Source organism: Mus caroli, chromosome 4, assembly GCF_900094665.2.
Source record: "Mus caroli chromosome 4, CAROLI_EIJ_v1.1, whole genome shotgun sequence".
Lineage (NCBI taxonomy): Eukaryota > Metazoa > Chordata > Mammalia > Rodentia > Muridae > Mus > Mus caroli.
In genome coordinates, this window is record NC_034573.1 from 87,748,543 (window position 1) to 87,769,637 (window position 21,095).

Genomic DNA, 21,095 nt, shown 5'->3' on the forward strand with positions numbered 1-21,095 from the left:
AGCAAAGAATATTGATCTCTAAGGATGTTTGGAAGATTAAATAAGACTTAAAACTGACCAGTAAACCAGAAGTGTTCAGTAAATGGTAGCAGTTACCATTACTTCAATTCTTTGAGTCTATGTCTCCTGAAAGCTAATAAGAAGCAAGCAATGGTTCCTGTTTAGAGGGAGATGTGAAGACTTAGGTAGGTATTCAGCAGGGAGCTCAATGTTTGATAAACACCTAGGTCAGGAAGAGGAGAAGGGGGAGGGGGAGGAGGAGGAGGAGGAGGAAGAGGAGGAGGAGGATTCTTAAAACAGACTTCTCAGCAGTTTGTAGGGGTGAATTTCTCTCTGTGGGCCACTTCCCCAGCTTGTAATGGCTGTGTACACACATTAACATTTGGATAGACTGTAACTCTCTGAGTTGTATATGACACAGGATTCTTAGATACTTCGGTTTAAATTCCACAGTCAATGGGAACTTTGTGAAAATAATTGACTGTGTTTTAAAAGAGCAAGTCCATCATTCTTTTTAAAAGCTCATTTAATGGAGGCGGGCCCAGTCAGAGTATAAGTTAAAAAAAAAAAAAAGAACCCTTTAGTGGAAGAAAGAGGAGACAATGGCACATGGTCAGTCTTTCCTCCTGAGATCTGGACTGGTTTATCTACTGCCCTCTCTGAATGCGCTATTAATTTGACTCCCCTTTTGGCTTTGACTTTATATTAGAGCTAATGGAATTGTCCCCTGATGTCCTCATTCTCCATTCCTCAACCCGTCTGACCTTTTGCCTACAAAGGTTACCATTTCTATGAAGTCATGCAATTCATCATTACTATTGAGACAGATTTATCCAGCATTTTCTCCCCACAGATGTCTGTAAGCATGGTGACTGTTACATCTCAGGTTAACCACTGGGGCTGGACATAATATTTACAGTATCTATGCCCAAACTAAAACACCGAGCTACTCCCCAAGCCCCACAATGGTAGCTATAACCAGAACTGAATGACAGTACATTTATAATCTTTCCAATTAGATATAAAAATGTCTCTGAAGAATGAGAACTGCACATTTGTTTGCTCACACACAGTAATGAGCCTTGGTGTACTCAGAGTCAATTAATTTTTCTATATTGGAACACAGAACCCACTCAACTTTTCTACATGGAATAAAGTATGTGGATTGATAGTAGTACACATGTTGCTGCTTCAAAGGGTGTCTGAAGGACGTTTGTGCCCTCGTGGCAAGCATCAGGATATGATCCCAACATAATTCCTTACTTAAGAGAAAAGTAAGTCTACCTCTCTTTTTTGTCAACTTCTTTGCCAACGTCAGCCGGCACTGACCTAAGAGAAAATATGTCTTCCATTTCTGGTGTTCTAAGACATGTGTTTGGAGTCTCTTGTTGCCATTATACTCAAGTACTTGAAGGGGACATCCTAGTGTGTCCCATCTTGGAGCTGGAGAACTTTCCATTGCCCAAGAGTCAAAATCTGTCATGTGGGCCAGTGAGATAGCTCAGTGGATAAAGGCACTTGTTGTCAGCCTACTGATCTTGGTTCAATCCCTAGACCCCTCATGGTCGAGGGCAAGAAACAACTCCTACAAATTGTTCTCTCCCCTCCACACAGGTCCCACAGAATGTTCACACACACACACACACACACACACACACACACTAAATATGCTAACAATTTAAAATCTATCGGTTTAGAACTTACTTTCTTCATTGCAACTCTATACAGCATAACAAATCCCTGTGGTATTTGCTGACATTCAGCAGATGCTGTAATTGCTTCTGTCATGTTCCTTGAGCACGGTTGGATATGGACCACGGTGAAGAGCAGGATAGCTCCTCATTCCCTATAAGCTTTCAATCCAGCAGAGGAGAGATTAGATGACAGTCATGATTCTTCCAGCCTACACAATTTCCACTCCTAACATCCTAAACACCTGTATAAATGTTGTTTGTTCTTAGACTCTTTTATGATTGACCAGCAACATTCCTAAGGGATCATCAATTACAGGAGAAAAGCAGGGGATGAAAGACATGCCCTTGCTTCCTTCCTGATTAAGTATGTTGTCTGTGAGTCTGTGATGTGTTCCTCCTCAACTTTCAGTGAGTCCACAGCTCTCACAGGGGAGGCAATGAGAATAATACTCAGGAAACCTGAATTATCTCAGTTCCATTATTGTGCATGAAGAACACTTCCATGATAGCGGTATATATGAATTAAGTCCTAGACTTCCAGGTACAGTATGCTAACTTCATGTTACAGCTCTGCCAGTTAGTATTTGAATAAACAAAGTCATCTTTTTGTATGACTTTTGTAACCATACGGGCGCATGCTCAGAAGGTTACTAAACATGCCTTAATGTATCATAATATTTTAGAATTATTAACAATTTTTTAGTACAGAGTCCCACTGGACCCTGCATATTATAGAAGTTGGTTGTATAAGTTGTTTAACTGAACTGAGCCTAGTATTCTCATCTGGGAAGTACGTTCACTTACGCTGTAGATCCCAGAGAGTTTTAACTAGACAATGCACATCTCCCATGCCTGTCTCAGTAAGCTCAAACCATGTGCAAGTGCTAGCACATCTGGCATGAACTATTCTGCAGTTAATGTGCATTCTTCTATAATGAGCACTTTCAAACTCTATCTAATTTTAATTACCTTTTTGTGTACATTTTCTATTCTCCTAAATAGATAATGCTTGTTTGGGAAAGAGAAACGTGATGGTTTACATGAGAATATTCCACTAAGTCTCATCTATTTGAATTCTTAGTCTCCAGCTGACATGTTTGGGGAGTCTTAGGAAATGATGTATTACTGGAGGAAGGCTATAACCGTGGACTTTGAGAGTTTAAAGATCGCTGCCACTTCCAGTTCGTTCTCTTTCTTCTGCTTGTCAGGGAGACACAGCTTTCGTCATCCTGCTTCAGCCACCATACTACCTGCTGCCATGCCTTTTCCCTGCACTATGGACCATATCCTCTGGGACTGTAAGCCCAAATACACCTCTTCTTGTACAAGTTGTCTTAGTTTTAGTGTTTCATCACTGCAACAGAAAAGTCATTCATAGAGAAAATTAACTTGTTTCCTGTACATATAATTTTTAAATTTCGCATGAAGTAAGCTTGTCACACATGGGATTTTGTCAAAACAAACAAACAAACAAGAGTGATGGTAAGGCGGAAGCACAATCTTGGAAATGAATAGCAGCATAGGCGGCTTTTATCTGAGGGAAACGATTCTTGGTTATGATGGAGTATATAAATCCTGCTAGTCTCTTCCATACTGCAGAAGACTTGAATTCTTGAGAGGGTTTGCCCATACCTCCACTTCCTTAGCAAGGAACGGTTTCAGGATATGCGGTGCCTCAGCACTTAGTCCCTATAGACTTCATGGTAGTTACTACATAGTTTTGAATTTCTTTGCTTTAAAAGAACACTCCTCCATTGTTGGTGGGATTGCAAGCTTGTACAACCACTCTGGAAATCAGTCTGGTGGTTCCACAGAAAATTACTACCGGAGGATCCTGCAATACCTCTCCTGGGCATAAATCCAGAAGATGTCCCAACCGGTAAGAAGGACACATGCTCCACTATGTTCATAGCAGCCTTATTTATAATAGCCAGAAGCTGGAAAGAACCCAGATGCCCCTCAACAGAGGAATGGATACAGAAAATGTGGTACATTTACACAATGGAGTACTACTCAGCTATTAAAAAGAATGAATTTATGAAATTCCTAGCCAAATGGATGGACCTGGAGGGCATCATCCTGAGTGAGGTAACCCAATCACAAAGGAACTCGCACAATATGTACTCACTGATAAGTGGATATTAGCCCAGAAACTTAGGATACCCAAGATATAAGATACAATTTGCTAAACGCATGAAATTCAAGAAGAACGAAGACCAAAGTGTGGACACTTTGCCCCTTCTTAGAAATGGGAACAAAACACCCATGGAAGGAGTTACAGAGACAAAATTTGGAGCTGTGACGAAGGGATGGACCATCTAGTGATTGCCATATGCAGGGATCCATCCCATAATCAGCTTCCAAACGCTGACACCATTGCATACACTAGCAAGATTTTGCTGAAAGGATATAGCTTTCTCTTGTGAGACTATGCCGGGGCCTAGCAAACACAGAAGTGGATGATCACAGTCAGCTATTGGATGGATCACACGGCCCCCAATGGAGGAGCTAGAGAAATTACCCAAGGAGCTAAAGGGAACTGCAACCCTATAGGTGGAACAACAATATGAACTAACCAGTATCCCGGAGCTCTTGTCTCTAGCTGCATATGTATCAAAAGATGGCCTAGTCGGCCATCACTGCAAAGAGAGGCCCATTGGACTTGCAAACTTTATATGCCCCAGTACAGGGGAACTCCAGGGCCAACAAGGGGGAGTGGGTGGGTTAGGGGATTGGGGGAGTGGGTATGGGGGACTTTTCGGATGGCATTGAAAATGTAAACGAGGAAAATACCTAATAAAAATAAATTTAAAAAAAATATGTGTTCTTAAGAAAAATTTAAATATATGCATTTATATAAAGTAAACAAGGAATTTAATGAGCTTGTGCGCCCACCATCCAAATCCACCAACTACCAGAATCTTTCCATTGCTAATTCTTACATTGTTCCTATTACCCCATACTTCCAGCTATGCTACATCTTGCTTTTTACATTAGATGTAAACTTGACACATACTGAAACATGTAATTTCAAATAGATGTGTTTATGAGACATGAACATCTATCAAGGCTTTCAACATTCTCACTGACTGGGATAGTTTTATCATGTCCATACACAGTTTGGCTCAGTCACTTTCCCTCTGCAGGCCTCTCTAGGTCTTTTTCTTTTCTTCACCATAGTTTGTTTTGAATGTGTGAGATTATAACATCACAAAAATGCCGTCTTAGTATGTGAGTTCATCATTTCTTATAAATACTGTCACAAAGCTTTAGATCTTCTCTGTTCTACTTTCTTCCAGTACATTTTTTGATATCCATTCATGGCCTTATAATATCTTTTCACCCTCCCCATCTTGTCTCTTTCACCAGTGTGAGGCTCACATCTTCCCAGCCCATTCCTAGGGTTGGACACATATCTGGTATTCTTACAAGAACTGTGAGTATGAAGATACTATTGCCTTTCTTCAACCAAGATTCATGAAGGTATGGTGATGTTAAAGCACTTGATTGCCATATTTTCTGCTGTGTGGCATGATCCCACTGGAGTATGGAGCAATCATAGGAATTAAGAGATGAAACCTGGAGAATAAATGGTCATTTAAGACATAATTGGAATTGCTGGATGACTCTTATGAGTTTCAGTTTCTTCTTAAATCAGCCAATTGTGTGAATCAATAAAGTGGCTATTTGCTTCAACAAATTTGAGTTACAGTTTTTCAAGCAATGCAAGGAATTATTTATAATCCTTAATAATTTATAATCCTTATAATCTTACATCTTGATGTCATTATTTACAACTCCAGAGGCATTCAAACTATTCAAGGATATGGGAGCAATAAATATTTGAGAATATATGATCCAAGAGGAATTCTGGTCCATATGTTATGCAATAGTATCATTAATTTTTATGACAGACCTTAGCACTCAGATGCCACTATCATTTCTGAGTGTATTCTTCATTATATTATATCTATATATTGCCATCAAATACTCAATGACTAATGAATGGAAACAATGAACATTTGCAAAAAGTGAACACATCCTTCTTTTCCCTGTAGAACATTTGTTAACAGAAATCTGTCATGTAAAGTAGATGAGGAATTGTTTATGTTAACGATGTTATGGATTCATGTATGCTTATGTCTATGAATACATCTGTTTATTTGTGTACATATGCTTTTCTGTATCTCTAAATTTATGTGCTTGTGTGCCTAAGTATAATTATATGTATGATATATGAGGATGAAGTGATAATGTAAGACTATACAAATATGGTCATACAAAGTGTGGTTGGTTACACATGTGGTTGTGTGATTTCTATCAGTGTGTCTATGTATATCCTTTTGTATCACGACTTAATTTGCAGCTGTGTGACTACATGTGTATAATATAAGAGTGAGCATGACTTCATATGTATACATCTGTATACTCTACTGCTGTAGTTTAGACATGCTTTGATCTAGTTTCCACAGTATTCATATGCTGGAAGCTTGGTCCCCAGTGCGGTGATGTTGACAAGTGGTAGAACATGTAAGTTGTGAGGACTTGTGGGAGGTAATTATGTCACTGGGAATACTGGGTTCCAATGGGATTGATGCTGGTTTCTTGGAGTGAGTTAGATTTTCAGAGAGCAGGCTGTTAATGAAGAAAGGCAATCCCACGTGCTTGCTGCCTTCTGCATGGAGCCATTTCCTCTTCTGTTTTTCAGCCACATTATGTCAGCTAGTATTTTATAAAGTACTCAAGATTTGTTATTTCTTTGCATAAATTGTAGCCTGAAAATGTACATTTCCCATAGTCCTTGAGGCAGCAGACACATTCCATTCTGGGATAGGTTAAGGAAGAGCTGGGGCAATGCATAATATGTATTAAGCATCCAACCTTTTGCACAACATTTATATGATATAGTTTCAGATGGTTCTGTAGTAGGGGTCAGTCACCTGATTTCTAGTGCTAGATGAGCTGTGGGGTCTTTTGGACTCAGCCTGGTCTGAGGTACACAGCATTAGAAACTCACTTTCTTTCACCGTGTTTCTTTCCTCTGTGTGCTTCTTATCCCAAGGTCCTTTTATTGTTTAAAATGGCTGCTGGAGGCCCAGCCACAACGCTATTTTTGCTACTGATCATATGCTATTTAAGAGGAATCAAATAAAAACTCAAATACAGCAAAGATGAGAAACAGTTATTCATAAAGGCCAACACACTAATTTATGTTTAGCAAAGAGGAGACCTTTCATGTTCTCCCCCAAGCCATAGTCTGTGAGGCAACAGGCACACTGCATTTCTGGGACATATTAAGGAAGAGCTGAGGCAATATAGTATGTGTATTAAGCATCCAAACTTTTGCAAAACACATACATGTCTGGTACTTAATTTGTTCTTCATAGTGCTCCGGAAAGAAAGACAACCAGGTCTTAATATTATAATTCCTGTTGTATGCTTGGTCCACATGACTAAGTAACAGATCTGAGACTGTGCAGACAATTTTTTGAATAGCTGGAAATGCAATCATAGTGTAGATCTTAACAGTTAGGTTCTTAACTGTCCAGATGCTGAGACCCTTTATAACAGTTCCTCAGGTTGTTGGGACCCAACCATAAAATTCTATTTTTTTTTTTTTTTGCTACTTCACCTATCTACTTTTGCTATTGTTATGAATCGTAATGTAAATATCTGATATAGGACACCAAAGAAGGTTGAACACTGCTTGTGTAGAGGAAAATAAATCCAAACCAAGACCTCCAGGAGAGTGCAGGACTAATCCTGTGGCTTCAGCCTCACCGAGTTCTTACCTGGATGGCGGAGAGAGATCGATCAAGATCAATCACTCGAGATCGATCACTCGTTTACTCTCAGGTTATGTGGATACTAGTCTTAACATAATAAACACACTAGGTCTGACTAAGGAAGTCTCTGTTATTGAGAAGGGTTGGTTTTCGCAACCTTGGAATAGTCCCCAGGGGGGGGGGGTGGGAAAGCCAAACCGGTTTTGGACTCTCAGTATCGTTTTGGACTCTCAGTATCTAGCGATGAGGATACCGAGAGTCCATGTAGCTTACTGGAAAGGTCAATATCAACCAGTATGTCAACTTCTTAAAGGCAGGGGTCATATATCTTTTAGATTTACGATGTTGTCTCTACCTCAAAGCCTCGACCACAGCATAAAGTGTGAGAGTTCCTGAAAAGCACCAGGTATAAAGAGTTCAAGGAATTAAAGCCCATAGCAATCCTGGCGCTCAGCCGAGGGCGATTTAACAGGAAATATCCACCACATACTGTAGGTTGGCTAGGTTAGCTGGCGCTCAGAGGGGATTGCTTAGATTGAGCAGTCTCTGTTACCTGGGCATCTTTAAAATCGAGGCAGCGAGAGGATTTTGAAATGCAAACGCAAGACTTACACTACAGTGGGGAGGGGCAGGGCTCACAAGTACTGGCCATTCACGGTGCCCGTTTCAAAGGACCAATCAGGTTGCGCCTTACAAGGGTTGCTGGAGGGGCTGGACTGAAGCGGGCGGAGTCACAGCTTGTTTGGACCGCCCTGCTGGGTGCGGTGCGGCTGTGCTTGGTGGCCTGCTGGCCTGCTAGCTAGAATGTGATTTCATATTGGACAAGTAAGTGACCCTCCCAGGGGCTCTTGCAGGCATGCAGGCTCTCAGCCAGCTCCCCCCAAAAAGCTTCTCTAGCCTGCTAAATGTTTCCCTCCTTCACCTTTGGGTCTCACTTCAGCCAGGCCACTGGCTGGCCTTTCAGTTTCGTGTGTATTCTAGGTGAGGTGTCTTGCCCAAGGGAGAGGCCTTTACTGCATCCCAATGACTGCCCTACAGAAGTCTGGGGCCTAAGGCCCTATCTCTCTGACTAGTGTACAGTTAATTAAATAAAGTGTTTTTTCTTTCTCCCAGAAAAGAGAATTTTGCAATGCACCCCCCCTCCCCCACACCCCAATTTGGGGACAATTCTCTAAACATTTTAAGTCTTTGAATTCAAGTTTGGCAATGTAAAGGCGTTTCAAGGCTGGTGCTGTTTAAGGCTATAGAAGCTGAGCATCTGGAGATAGTGTTTGATGCATACTTCAGTTTAAATGGGATAATGCCATCTGTCTTGTTACAGGGCTGCAGGCCAGGAAGGATATAGGGGGATCTTTCCATTTTTATGAACTTCATGACCATTTCAGGATGGAGACACGCACTGTGGGGGAACTCCTCTGTCACTGGTCCGTTCACTGGAGCACTGCTTACATTTTAGCTCGAATTTCTTCTCCTAGTTAAAGGGCAAGCTGTGGCCAAGTTTGATTCTTTTTGATCAAGTGTGTGTGTGTCAATTCAAAAGGTCCCATTGGATTGTGCTTTTAGGGAGCAAATCCATAAGGAACAATTCAAGTCTGAGTTTGTGGCTGGATTTGTAGATTTGTCTTTTGTTTCATTTTTTTTGTCCTTTTTAAAGGGTTTCCCGTCTTTACTGTGAGCTATGTGAGGCCTGATGTTTCTCTTTTCTGTTGCTAGCTGGGGGTGCTGCTAGTCTGTCTTCTGGAGTCTCCTGCTAAAGCAGCTGTCATGCTTGGTCATGACTTAAAGGCTTCTGCCCTGGCTGTATGAATAAGAGCCCCAGAGGACTACTCCTGACTGATGGGGTTTGGGGTGGAATATAGGGGATGAAGGGGGCCTGTAAATGATTTTTTTTGAGGGGGGAGTGGCTTAGGATTAGGAAGTCAAAGTGTGCAAGTAGGAGAAGGGAATAACCCAGTTGGTGGAGCACTGTGTTTCTCGGAAGGGTGCCAGGTTCTGATCCAGGCTCTGATGAATTTTGCTGGGCTTTGTGTTCTGGAGTTTAGTTTGTTTTATAACCTTTATCTAAAAACTACAGCCAATTAGTAGCTTTTTAAAGGACGACGATAACAACAACAACAACACCAGGTTGGGGAAAGCCCTGTCTTTAAACTCTCAGCTAGAAGGGGAGTCTGACACAGTTCTTTGTCAGGACTGTGCCATAGAGATCATTTAACTCTTGAGATGATCGCAGGAAGAGAGGTGTTCTCAGCCAGGGTAGTTAGTAGCAGCCCCATGTAGTAGTGACTGACATACAATTAACTGTATATTTTAGATTCCATTTGCTGAGATTTTAAGCATTCCAGCATCATTGTTGATAATGGGTTTTGATTTGTAATTTTCCTTTCTTTTATTTTCTGACTAATATTGGCCTTAAAGAATCAGTTAGGGAGTATTTTTACGCGTGCGCGCGCATGCGCGCACACACACACACACACACACACACATTTTCTCTCTAGTGGTTAGTAGAACTCACCAGCAAAGTCACCTGGGCCTGAAGCTGTATGTGAGGAATGCCAGCGACAAAGCCATTTGATCTAAAAGCCTCCTTACACTTCCTGTTGCTATGAGAAACCCATGAGAAAAATAACTTAAGGCAGGAGAAGTCATTTTGGCTCATGATTTCAGTTCACTATGGTAGGAACAGCTCACATCATGGTCAGGAGGGAGATGACTTTAGGTCTAAGATGTTTTTAGGTTAGTAGTAAAAGTTAGGTTGGAAAATAATAGTATGGAACTCTGGACTCACCAAGACAGGATAGATAATAGAGTTAGACCTAATTGTTGCCAAACACAAAAGGACTGGATATTGTGAATGTAATTCTTACATGATAGTTTTCATAATTGTTTTTATAATGTATAGATTATCATTGTAAGAAAAGGAGCCTTTTATTGGACTAATCAGAGATTAATGGGGAAACATTCTTTACAACACATTGGTTCCACAATACACAAGATGAAACTCAACAAAAGGGAGACTGGTGGGCTCTCAGTCCCTGTTTGATCACATCCTGCTATGAGATGGTGCCATTCACATCCAGCATGGATCTTGTCTCTAAGTTAATCCTCTCTGGGAACAGTCACACAGATAACACAGATACACCAATAATGGGATTTGTTAACTTCCCAGACAGGAGACATTTTACATTTCACTCTTATCACCACAGGGTTATCCAGATTATGTTTTATTCTGCCTCTCCCAGCCTTAGTGGGGTATAACTAACCCTATCTATCTATTTATCTATCTATCCACCTATCTATCTATCTATCTATCTATCTATCTATCTATCTATCTAGTGTTATATCAATGTAAATCATATGTTTTTATATGTGTATATAGACATGTAACATCTGACATAGTATTCGTTTTCCTTGGTGATGAATAATTTTAAATTCTGCTCTATGAACAAATTGCAAGAATATAATGCTAACTTTATCACATGTTTACATTGGATCTCCAGAAGATTTTCAGTTCATAACTGAAAGTATATAGTGGTTGACCAACATCATATGACCTCTGCCTCTCACCTGCTGGTAACTATCATTTTATTTTCTGTTTTAACTTAGAGCCTTTTAGATTCTACATGGTGGTGATATTACAGAATTCCTTTGCTGCTTGTATCTGCAGAGGATTTTTGTTCCAAGCCTTCTAGAGACCCAAAACCGTATTAGTGTTCAAGTTTTTTTTTTTTTTTAATTTAGGATGTTATCCTTCAAGCAAAATAGCTGCCATCCTATTGAGATGAGCTGTGCCTTCTTGTCTAGACAGAGCATGTAGGAAGTCATTGGACCCACATCAGAGTAAAACACCACTTTTTGGTAATCATTCCCCAACTGAATGTGGCCTTAGGTTCCAGAGGAGGTGCTAGAGTAAGATGGTGCTAACTGGGGAAGGGGTTTCCATCTTTATGGCTACTGGGAAGCCATTATTTACACAGGGTGAAGACTTTCCAGTATGGCTACTTTGGAGTTCTCTCAGCTTCTGTCACTAACCGCTCACCCATGCTCTATAAGTAAGCCAATACACTCATTGTTTCCCCATGGTGAACGTTCATGGACTTGTACCTTGTTTTTTTGTTGTTAGCGAGGAAGGGGGTAGACCCCCTCCCCTAGAAAGAAATTTAGTGATAGTATTTCATATCTACCCCTCCATTCCTCCCTCCCTCCCTCCTTCCTTCCTTCCTTCCTTCCTTCCTTCCTTCCTTCCTTCCTTCCTTCCTTCCTTCCTTCCTTCCCTCTCCCCCCTCGCTCATCTTTCTCTTTCCCTTCCTCCCTCTATCTAACTGTACTGACTGCTAATTGATGTAGGAGGTCCAACCTACTGTGGGCAACACCATCCCTAGGCAGGTCTAAGACAGCCAGTGAGCAAGCAGCATTCTCCATGTCCCTGCTGTACTTCTTTGGCTTTGAATAGAATTGTTTGATCAGAGATCAAATGTATAGAATTTCAAGCAGGCCCACCTTCAAGGTCCTGCTTTGAGTTTCTGCCTATCTTGACTTCCCTCTGTGACAGATTAATCTACGATTGTGAACTGAAGTGAATGGTTTCCTCACCCACATTTGGTCAGGCTATTTGTTAGAATAACAGATAAAAACCAGAACATTGTCATGCTATACTGCTTTAAAAATAATGATGAGTAAAAAGGGTCCTATAAGTTTAATATATATACAATTATTTCCTAAAAGTTTTGCTTTTTTGGCTGATTATATCTATAAATGTGGAAGGCTGGTTATATTTGTGTGTGTGTGTCTGTCTGTCTCTCTGTCTGATGGACAAATCTAGCTTCATCCCTTTGCATGTGTCTAGCCAGTTTCTCCAACATCATCTGTTGAAGAAACTTTTTCCCCATTGTGAATTTTTGGTGTGTGATTTTGAAGATGATTTGTGGCTTAGTTCAGAAGTCCATTGTATTCTGTTGGTTGTGGCATCTGTTTTTGATCTGATTTTAATCCTATGGCTTTGCAATGTAATTTGAAATCAGGAAGTATGATTCGTCTAATTTTTACCTTCCCTTAGTTTTAATCAATGAGGGCTATGGGATCCAATGGATTCTGTGTCTACTGGCCTTTGTAGAAAGGTGGCTTCAGAATACGTCTTGAACCGAGCTGAGCTACTGTTTCCATGCATCCTGGTTACCTTTCCCTGGGTCACTCTAGTTTTGTTTGGTCTGCCTCCAGGAGTCACTGCGTTGTTTTTACATTATATACCTAAGCACATCTCTTGCTCAAGTACGGTTCAGTTTCATCTCAGACACAAACATCTTGAAATTTAGGAAGAGCTGTATATGCTCTTTTTGGTTCAGAAGACCTCACTTAGAGCCAGCTAAAGTGGTCTTGCATCACAGTCTTCCAGACATACTTGTCTTGTAGAAGCCCTGTTCCAAGTATGACCACGGTCCAAGAAGGAGCTTCTCTCTCTCTCTCTCTCTCTCTCTCTCTCTCTCTCTCTCTCTATATATATATATATATATATATATATATATATATATATATATATTCTCAGGGTCTGGGGAGATGGCTTGATTGATAAAGTGATAGCACATAAGCATGCAGACCTGGGTTCAGATCCCAGCACCCATGGAAAGTCAGGCACTGTGGCTTGAGCCTGAGATTCTAGCACCATGAAAGCAGACATGGGAAGATCTCTGGGCTTGCTGGTCAGATAGTCTAGGGTTGAGTTCCAGGTTCAGAAAGAGACCCCGTTTCAAAAAATCAAGTGGGGAGTGACTGAGTGAGTAAATTTACCACCTGTGCTTCAACTTCTGGCTTCCTTACAGACACATATGTGTTTGTACATTCTCACTCATGTATGCACACATGTGAACATGTTTGCATTCACTGTGTGTGTAAACACAAATAAGAAACACAGATTATGTCTACAAATGAATTATTTTCTTCTTCTCTTCCCAATTTTCATGCTTTTTAAATATTTTTTCCTAGACTTGCAGATTATGTAGAATAGAAATGGCATGTGGTCATGAAGGATTGGTGTCAACTCTTCTTAGATATTGATGGAACCCATTAGTTAAGTCATCAGATCCTGGACTATCTTTGATCAAAGGTTTTTAAAAAGTTATTGTTGGAGAATTTCGTACATAGTAGATGTTTAAATACTGACTTGTCTCTTCACTCAGTATGAGTCTGACTAGCTTTTCTTTCTTTTCTTTTTTAAAGTATGGAGTATAGTTTATTTAGGGCATGAGGAAGGGAGTTGAGGGAGTAGTTGAGACAGAGAAAGAGAGAGGGGGGAGAAGAGGCTGGCCATGAGCACATGGAGAGAGAAGGGGGAGGGGAAGGGGGAGAGAGGGGGAAGAGAAGAGAGCAAGAGCAAGAGGGGAAGAGAAGAGGGCAAGAGCTGACTACCTCTTCTGTTTCTCCACGACTCACTGTTGGTAGATTGCACACCGCTATAAATTTTGTCATTTCTTCTTGCCTGTCCAACATGTGGGCATACATTGTTTTTATACTAGTTTCTTATGATCTTATTTTATTTGGGGGCTATTAGAAGTAATGTCTTCTCTTTCATTTTTGATTTTGCCTTTTCGTTTGTTCCTCAGTGTAAATACAGGCTTAGTTTTGTTTATCTTTTCAAAATACCAATTCATCCTATTGATCTTATTTATAATCTTTCTTGTCTCTGTATATTTCTACTATGGTGGGTGTTGTTTCTTTTGCTACCTTTGAGATACAAACATAGGTTACTTAAGAATTTTTATTTATCTGTGCATTTTTCCTCTTTTAGAACTATTTTTGCTGTCTCCTGTAAGCTTTTGTGCACTGATCTCGAAATAGTTCTTATTTTCCCTTCTGGTTTCAATTTTGAAATTATTTTGTTCAAGAATGTGTGTTTTTATTTCTGAGTTTTTTCCTTGTTCCTGATTTCTAGCTTCATATCGTTATGGTTTGAAAGATAGTTAATCTTTTGATTTGAGAATTTAGTTCATTTATATCTGGAGTAATTATTGCTAGGTACAAACTCTTGCCATTTTATTGTTTCCAATTCCTTTGTTTCTTTATCCTCTCCTCCTGTCTTTTGAGCTTTGAGGATTTTTAAAAATATAATAATGATGGGTTTCTCTCTTGTTCTCCATTGTATGTGCACTATAGAGCTAGCCTGTCCATTATCATGGACTTTCTATAAAACATCATTATGAGTGAATTTTCATTCAACCTTCAACCACATATGAAAACTTTACATATATCTCCTAATTTATGTTATGACTTACTTATTTTATCCAGTGTGTTCATTAATAAATTATTGTAGTTGCTATTCTTAATACTTTTTATCTTCTAAAAGGGATTATATTTCAGTATAATCCTTTAACTTCAGAAAAAATAGTTCACTTGCCTTTGTCTTCTAGTATTCTGAATTTGACTATATATTTGCCTTACTGGTAAGTTTTTACTGTGACCTCTTTTCATGTCGTCCACATGAAGGGATCCACTGATTCCTTCAGTCCTACCTGAAGACCCTGCTTAGGTCTCCTTCCGGAGGTTCCAGCAATGGGTGATATAGGTCTGGGGTCACTTTTCTTGTTTGCCTCTTGTTCATTAGTAAATGATAGTTTTGCTGCATCTGTTTTACTTAAATGGGGAAATAAAGAGCAGTGCACTGAGCATGCATTCTGTTCTCTTTCCATCTGTAAAGTTGTGCTGAGTAATACATTAGTATTCTACTGAAGGCTTCTACATATGCAAATTTCTTTTTTCTCTTGCTGCTTTCAAAAAAATTTTATTTTGACACTATCGTGATGTATCTAAGTAGTCCATCTTCTCTGGATTGGACATGTTTGAGCTCTTTGACACCTTTAAGACTCACGGACCCGAATATCCGCATTTCTCACAGGATTTCAGAAGTTTTCAGCTATTGTTTGTTTAAAGTACCATTCTTGCCCCATTTTCATCTCCTCTGGGAACTCCCATAAACTATTATATCATTTTAGTTGTCAACCTGACGTGGTTGAAAATCACCTGGGAGACAGCTGTCAGTTGAGGATTCCCCACTGCAGGTTGGGTATTCCTGAGTGATTTTTCTTAATTGGGTTAATTGAGGTGAAAGATCCACCCTGAATTTGGGCAGCACCATTTCTACGGCTGGTCCCTGAGTGGTTTAAAAGCGAGAAAAGTAGGTTGGGTAGAAACATGACATGTGTCCAAGATCATTTTCCTCTGCTCTTTGCTGTGAGTGATTGACTGTTTCACGTTCCGCCGCCTCGACATTCCTGTAACAATGGACTGTAGCCTGGAATGAGAGCTACATGGAACCCCTTCTCCCCTAAGTTGCTTTTTATCATGGTGCTTTATCAAGGCAGCAGAAGTGGAGCCAGAGCAATCCCAGCCTTTCTCATGTTGTCTTCACTCCCCCGTTCTTTTCGATTATAACTACAGATGGACTGACTAGCGTTACAGGTGCTCCATCCTGTGCTGCCAGTATGCTGTTGGTGCTACTCACATGTGCATTGTCTCCTTCAGCTCCAGAACTTGGTTTCATAGACATTGGTTTCTCTGTTGTGTATTGCTTTCACTGATTGTTTTCTCTTGTTTTCTAGGTATGTCACTGAATGTCCTTAAAACAATTATTTAATTTCTTCTAATTCATTGTCAAGCATTTCTTGTGTCTTAATTCCTTAGTCTCAGTTGATGGGCACTAGTGTTTTTCTTTGGTGCTGTGGTATTTCCTTGGAGTGCATGCATGTGCGTCGTCCTTGGTCAGCTGACCTGGGATTTTGAGACACTGGTGTTTTCTCTGGCTGGGCTGACTTCACTTCCTTGTTTGGAGACCCATCTCTAAGATTATGTGCCTTCTCTTAATCCTGCAAAGATTTTTTTCCCCCATCAAATTTGCATGCTTTTTTTCTCCTAGTTGTGCAGAGTTGAGCCACTGCATGTATGTTTGTGAGCCGCCTGTGAAGACTCAGGCTGAGTATGCTTGGAGGCTGAGGTGAGCATTGTCAGCATCATCTCTGGACCAGAGGGAGAAGTTGGTAGCAGTTTGTGAGTGGTGCTGCTGATAACCACTAGCTTGATTAGGATGGATCCCTCTTTCTGGTCCTTTCCCCCACTCTCTCAGCTGCCCAATCCTCAGAATTCTTCAGGTGTTAAGAAAGAGCAGAGGCCTTGGTTGATATCCTGCACATCTGCAACAGCTGGCTTCTCGATGGTGGTGCTGCTCTCACCCCAGGGAAGAAGAGTCATGGACTCTTTTTTGGCACTGCTTTCCCTGTTGCTCTGGGGGACTGGGAGACCTTATTCTTAGTCTTTTTAATGCACTTTCCCTCACATTCTCCCAATGGTCCCCTCATTCATGTCGACTTGTCACAGCCGGTGTGCTGTGGTGAGGTGACAGAAAGCTACACTTTGCCATTGTGTTCAGTTGATAATATTCCATTCTGTTTCTTCTTAAGTGAGGCTTGATAGTTTGTGTGCCACAAGGGATTTACACAAAGTGACTAATTTGTCAAATTTATTAGCATGCTACTGTGCAAAATATTTCCCAGCTGTTACTTTAATAGCTATAGAACCCATTCTAATTTCATCTCTCTAATTCTCAATATTGGCAGTGTATACATTTTCTCTTGATTTTCATGATAGTTTTGGGTTGAGTTATATTAATTTTTTTTTGTTCTTCTCAAAGTGCTAGCTTTTAGTCAAATTTATTTTCTCCATAATTTTTCTGTCTTAAAAGAGATTATTTCTGCTGTACAGCTCATTATTTCTTTTCTTCAGCATATATGGGGTTCATCCTTTCTAGTTTCCTCCGGGGAGATGCTGAGTGTCTTTTCTTAAAACTTTTCTCATATTGATGTTTGATGCAGTTAATTTCTAGGCCTGGCACTACTCATATCCTAAAACTCACACACTATATTTTTAAATTTCTGTTGAGTTAAGCACATTAAAGTTGCGTAGTTGTGTTTAAGAAGTATGTTAATTATAACATTATACATATATGTATGCCATATATTTCAAGATTTGCTCTATAGTTTTTGATCACTGATCTATAGTTCTGTCATGGTCATAGATCATCCCTTATATTACTTGAATCCTCTGGATTGTTTAGAGTTATTTCATGAGAGTTATTTAACCAACACAGATTGTACTCTGATTAGAACACTCATGTTGTACTGGTTGGGTAGAATATCTGTGTAACATTGAAAGTTCCAATCGGTCAGGGTGGGTTGATGGAGTCCCATTGGATCTCACCCTTGTTCAGCTGTCTACCGTTTTTTGTCCCTGTCAATCACGGAGAGCATAATCATTTACATGTATTTCTCTTTACTGTTCTATTATAGCTTGCTTTATGTATCCCTGATACTTTGTGATTAGTTACATAAATTGAACTGTCTGCTTTGATATATCTTTCCTTACTGTAGCAAAGCTATTCAGTACAAATTGGTCCTCTTGGTGAATCACCCTGTGCTATTTCACAGTTTCTGCTAAACAGTGCTAGGAGAAAGATCTACTTAGTCATTGTTTAGGTCATATATATTTTTAAACCTGCTTAGTTGGATATTGATGGAGATACTTTGTTCCTTTTCATTGCTGTGATATGGCATATCATGTTCTACTTCTGGCTTTTCACATTATGTTTAAACTGAGCTTCTTGTAGGCAGCATTTAATTAAACTAAATAAATCAGCTGTGGATAATCTATTTTTTTTTTTTTTTTTTTTTTTTTTTTTTTGGTTTTTCGAGACAGGGTTTCTCTGTGTAGCCCTGGCTGTCCTGGAACACACTCTGTAGACCAGGCTGGCCTTGAACTCAGAAATTCACCTGCCTCTGCCTCCTGAGTGCTGGGATTAAAGGCGTGCGCCACCATGCCAGGTGGATAATCTATCTTTTAATTGGGGTGTTTTTTTCATTTGATGTAATTATTCATTTATGTTTTATGTTTGATACATCTTTCTTTACTGTAGCAAAGCATCATTAGGGTTGTTATCTAAACAGCTAATGCCAATTGACAGTCACAACTGATGTTAAATGTCAGCAGTGTAACAAAAACATGAAGAAATCCCACTGAAGCAACTCTTTGTAAACCAGACAAATGGCCAGGCCAACACTTTGCTTTGGCCAGCATCATATTCTGTGTCCTTAGCTCACTGGTTTCTGTACACTGAAGTTTCTATCCTTGTCTCCTTTTGACAGCTTGTTCCTGTTTAGATAGATGCAAAGAGGTATTTGGGCCATTAATGCCCATGTTCAAATATATATCTCCACGACACACATCTTATTCTGTCTGAGCTTCAAATCCATTCCAAAACTGAGGTTTGACAATAGCCCAAGGGCTCTCACATTTGTGTATCTTATTACCAGTCTTGAGTGAAGCACTGTCCATAGAGCACTGCCAGCCTTAGGATCAGCACCGACAGCAGCTCTGGTTCTGGTTGTACAAGACCTTGCTGAAGTTCTGCAGTTTAACTCAGAATCCACAGAGGTATACAGACAGCAAAGACATCTCTTCTGCTTGCAGCACAGACTATCTTTCATGGGCAAGGCACATCTTGTTGTCTATATAGAAATATAGAAATATGAAGAGAACAAAGGTGAATAAATAGGACTCTGTTTACCCAGGAAATACAAAGGACACCAAAGTCAGGAGTGACTAAAAGGGAAAAAGCCTTTTGGATCATTACAGGAAGCCATCACCTATGATTACAACAGAGGGTTCAGGAGCATCTTTAGGTTAGTGGACAAGCAAACATGGTATGGCATATCATGATCTACGTCTGATTTTTCACCTTATGCTTAAGTTGAGCTTTTTGTAGGCAGCATTTATCTAAACTAAATAAGTCAGTGCGGGATGATGTGTCTTTTGTTGGAGAGTTGTTTCACTGATATAATTATTAATTTAAAATCACCACCTTGCTGCTTCATTTAAATCTTCGTTCCATTGTCTATCTTCTTTCTTTCTTTCTTTCTTTCTTTCTTTCTTTCTTTCTTTCTTTCTTTCTTTCTTTCTTTCTTTCTTTCTTTCGTTTTAACTTTTTTCTTTGTAGCGTTCTTCTATTTTTGCTTTAGGATTTCTAATAGCTGTCTTTAGTTTATCATAATCAGTAACATACGATTACACATACAAGAAATATGTAGAAGTATGTTCTCTATTCTTAGCCTTCATGTTTCTGTTTTTGCATATTTTACTTCTGTATATCTTTAAATTTCACAATAGATGATTTTAACTAAAGTTAAAGCAGTTCACTGTCTTTTGAGCTATTAAAACTCTTTTAAGACAGTTTTTATGTCTATCCATGTGCTAACTCTATAGTCCTCATTCCATTTTATAGATGTAGCTTTCTATGCACTATATTTCGCCCCCTCCCCTGCCCGCCCTATTCTTGTGCTTCTGCTGGTGAGGAGGTTTTAGCTTTTGTTTGCCTGGACAAGTCTTCATTTGACCTTGTTTTTGAAAGATACTTTAAAATTGTGAACATTATAAGGTTTTGTTTGTTTTTATACTTCAAAGATCTTGCTCCCACTTTCTCTTATTTCTGAGACACCGGTTTCATTCTTTTTGTGTAACATCTCCCTTTTTTCCTACCATCAAGATTTTATCTTTTTCAAAGATTTACAACCATTTAATTTTGGTATTTCTGGACGTAGTTTTCTCTCTTTTTTGAAAATATTCTTTGTGTTTTGAATTTGTTAAGGTATTTGGATATGCAGATTTATAGTTTTCAACATAGCTGGAGAGTTTTTGATCATCCCATCTTTTAATATTTCTTCTGGCTCTCTTTTTGATGCCTCCTTTAAGAGCTCCCATTTCATATGTCATTTGACCTCCTAAAGTTATTCTCTAGTTCCACTTTAAACATCTTTCTATTGTAGCTAGAGGGATGGCTCGGTTTTTAAGACTACTCACTATTCTTCCATAGGCACTGATGTTGGGCAGCTCACAATTGGCTATAGTCCTCAGACACACCCACTCATGTTCACACACTGCTCCTCATAATTAAACACAAGTATATATTAAAAATATTTCTGTTACATTTTGGGTGATTTCTGTTGTATTATCTTGAAGTTCACAAGTATTTTTTCCTTGAATTCTTTAATTGTACTGAAATAGTTTTTCACAGCAGACATTACTTAGTTTTTCAATTTCAGCAACTTAGAATATTCTTTGCATTTCTCACATCTGAACTTTTAAGTTGTCTTTTCTCTAGATTGTTGGCTATATAAAATACAGTTATAGTAGCTTTTATTTCCTTTGATTACTAGTTATTTCTGCCAATACTAAGTGGCTGTTCATTTTACTGATTTATGTTTTCATTTTGGCTTGTTTGTTCCTGTTTCTCTATATGAATGGTAATTTGTTAGTATGTATTGGCAGGGGTGGTGGAACATGCATGGGTATACATTTGTGTATGTGGATATATGTGTCCATGAGTGTTTGTGTGAAGGACAGAGAACGACATCGTATTCTGTAACTCTGCTTTTACTGAAGTTCAATGACCAGTAGGCTCCCAGGATCTGTCTGGTTTTACTACAGTCCTGGAGCTTAGGAAAGAGAAAGAAAGAAAGGAAGGAAGGAAGGAAGGAAGGAAGGAAGGAAGGAAGGAAGGAAGGAAGGAAGGAAGGAAGGAAGAAAG

The 21,095-nt window shown here is 39.5% G+C and overlaps 1 protein-coding gene across 2 annotated transcripts in view; it reads left to right on the forward strand.

The window, feature by feature from the left end:
* The first annotated feature begins 8,216 nt into the window (after positions 1 to 8,216).
* Fggy (FGGY carbohydrate kinase domain containing) overlaps positions 8,217 to 21,095 on the forward strand; it is a 363,123-nt gene continuing 350,244 nt past the window's right edge. For both annotated transcript variants that reach the window (XM_021159484.2, XM_029476124.1), the window contains exon 1: positions 8,217 to 8,305. The gene's annotated coding sequence lies outside the window, so the exon portion shown is untranslated. The remainder of the gene's footprint in view (positions 8,306 to 21,095) is intronic.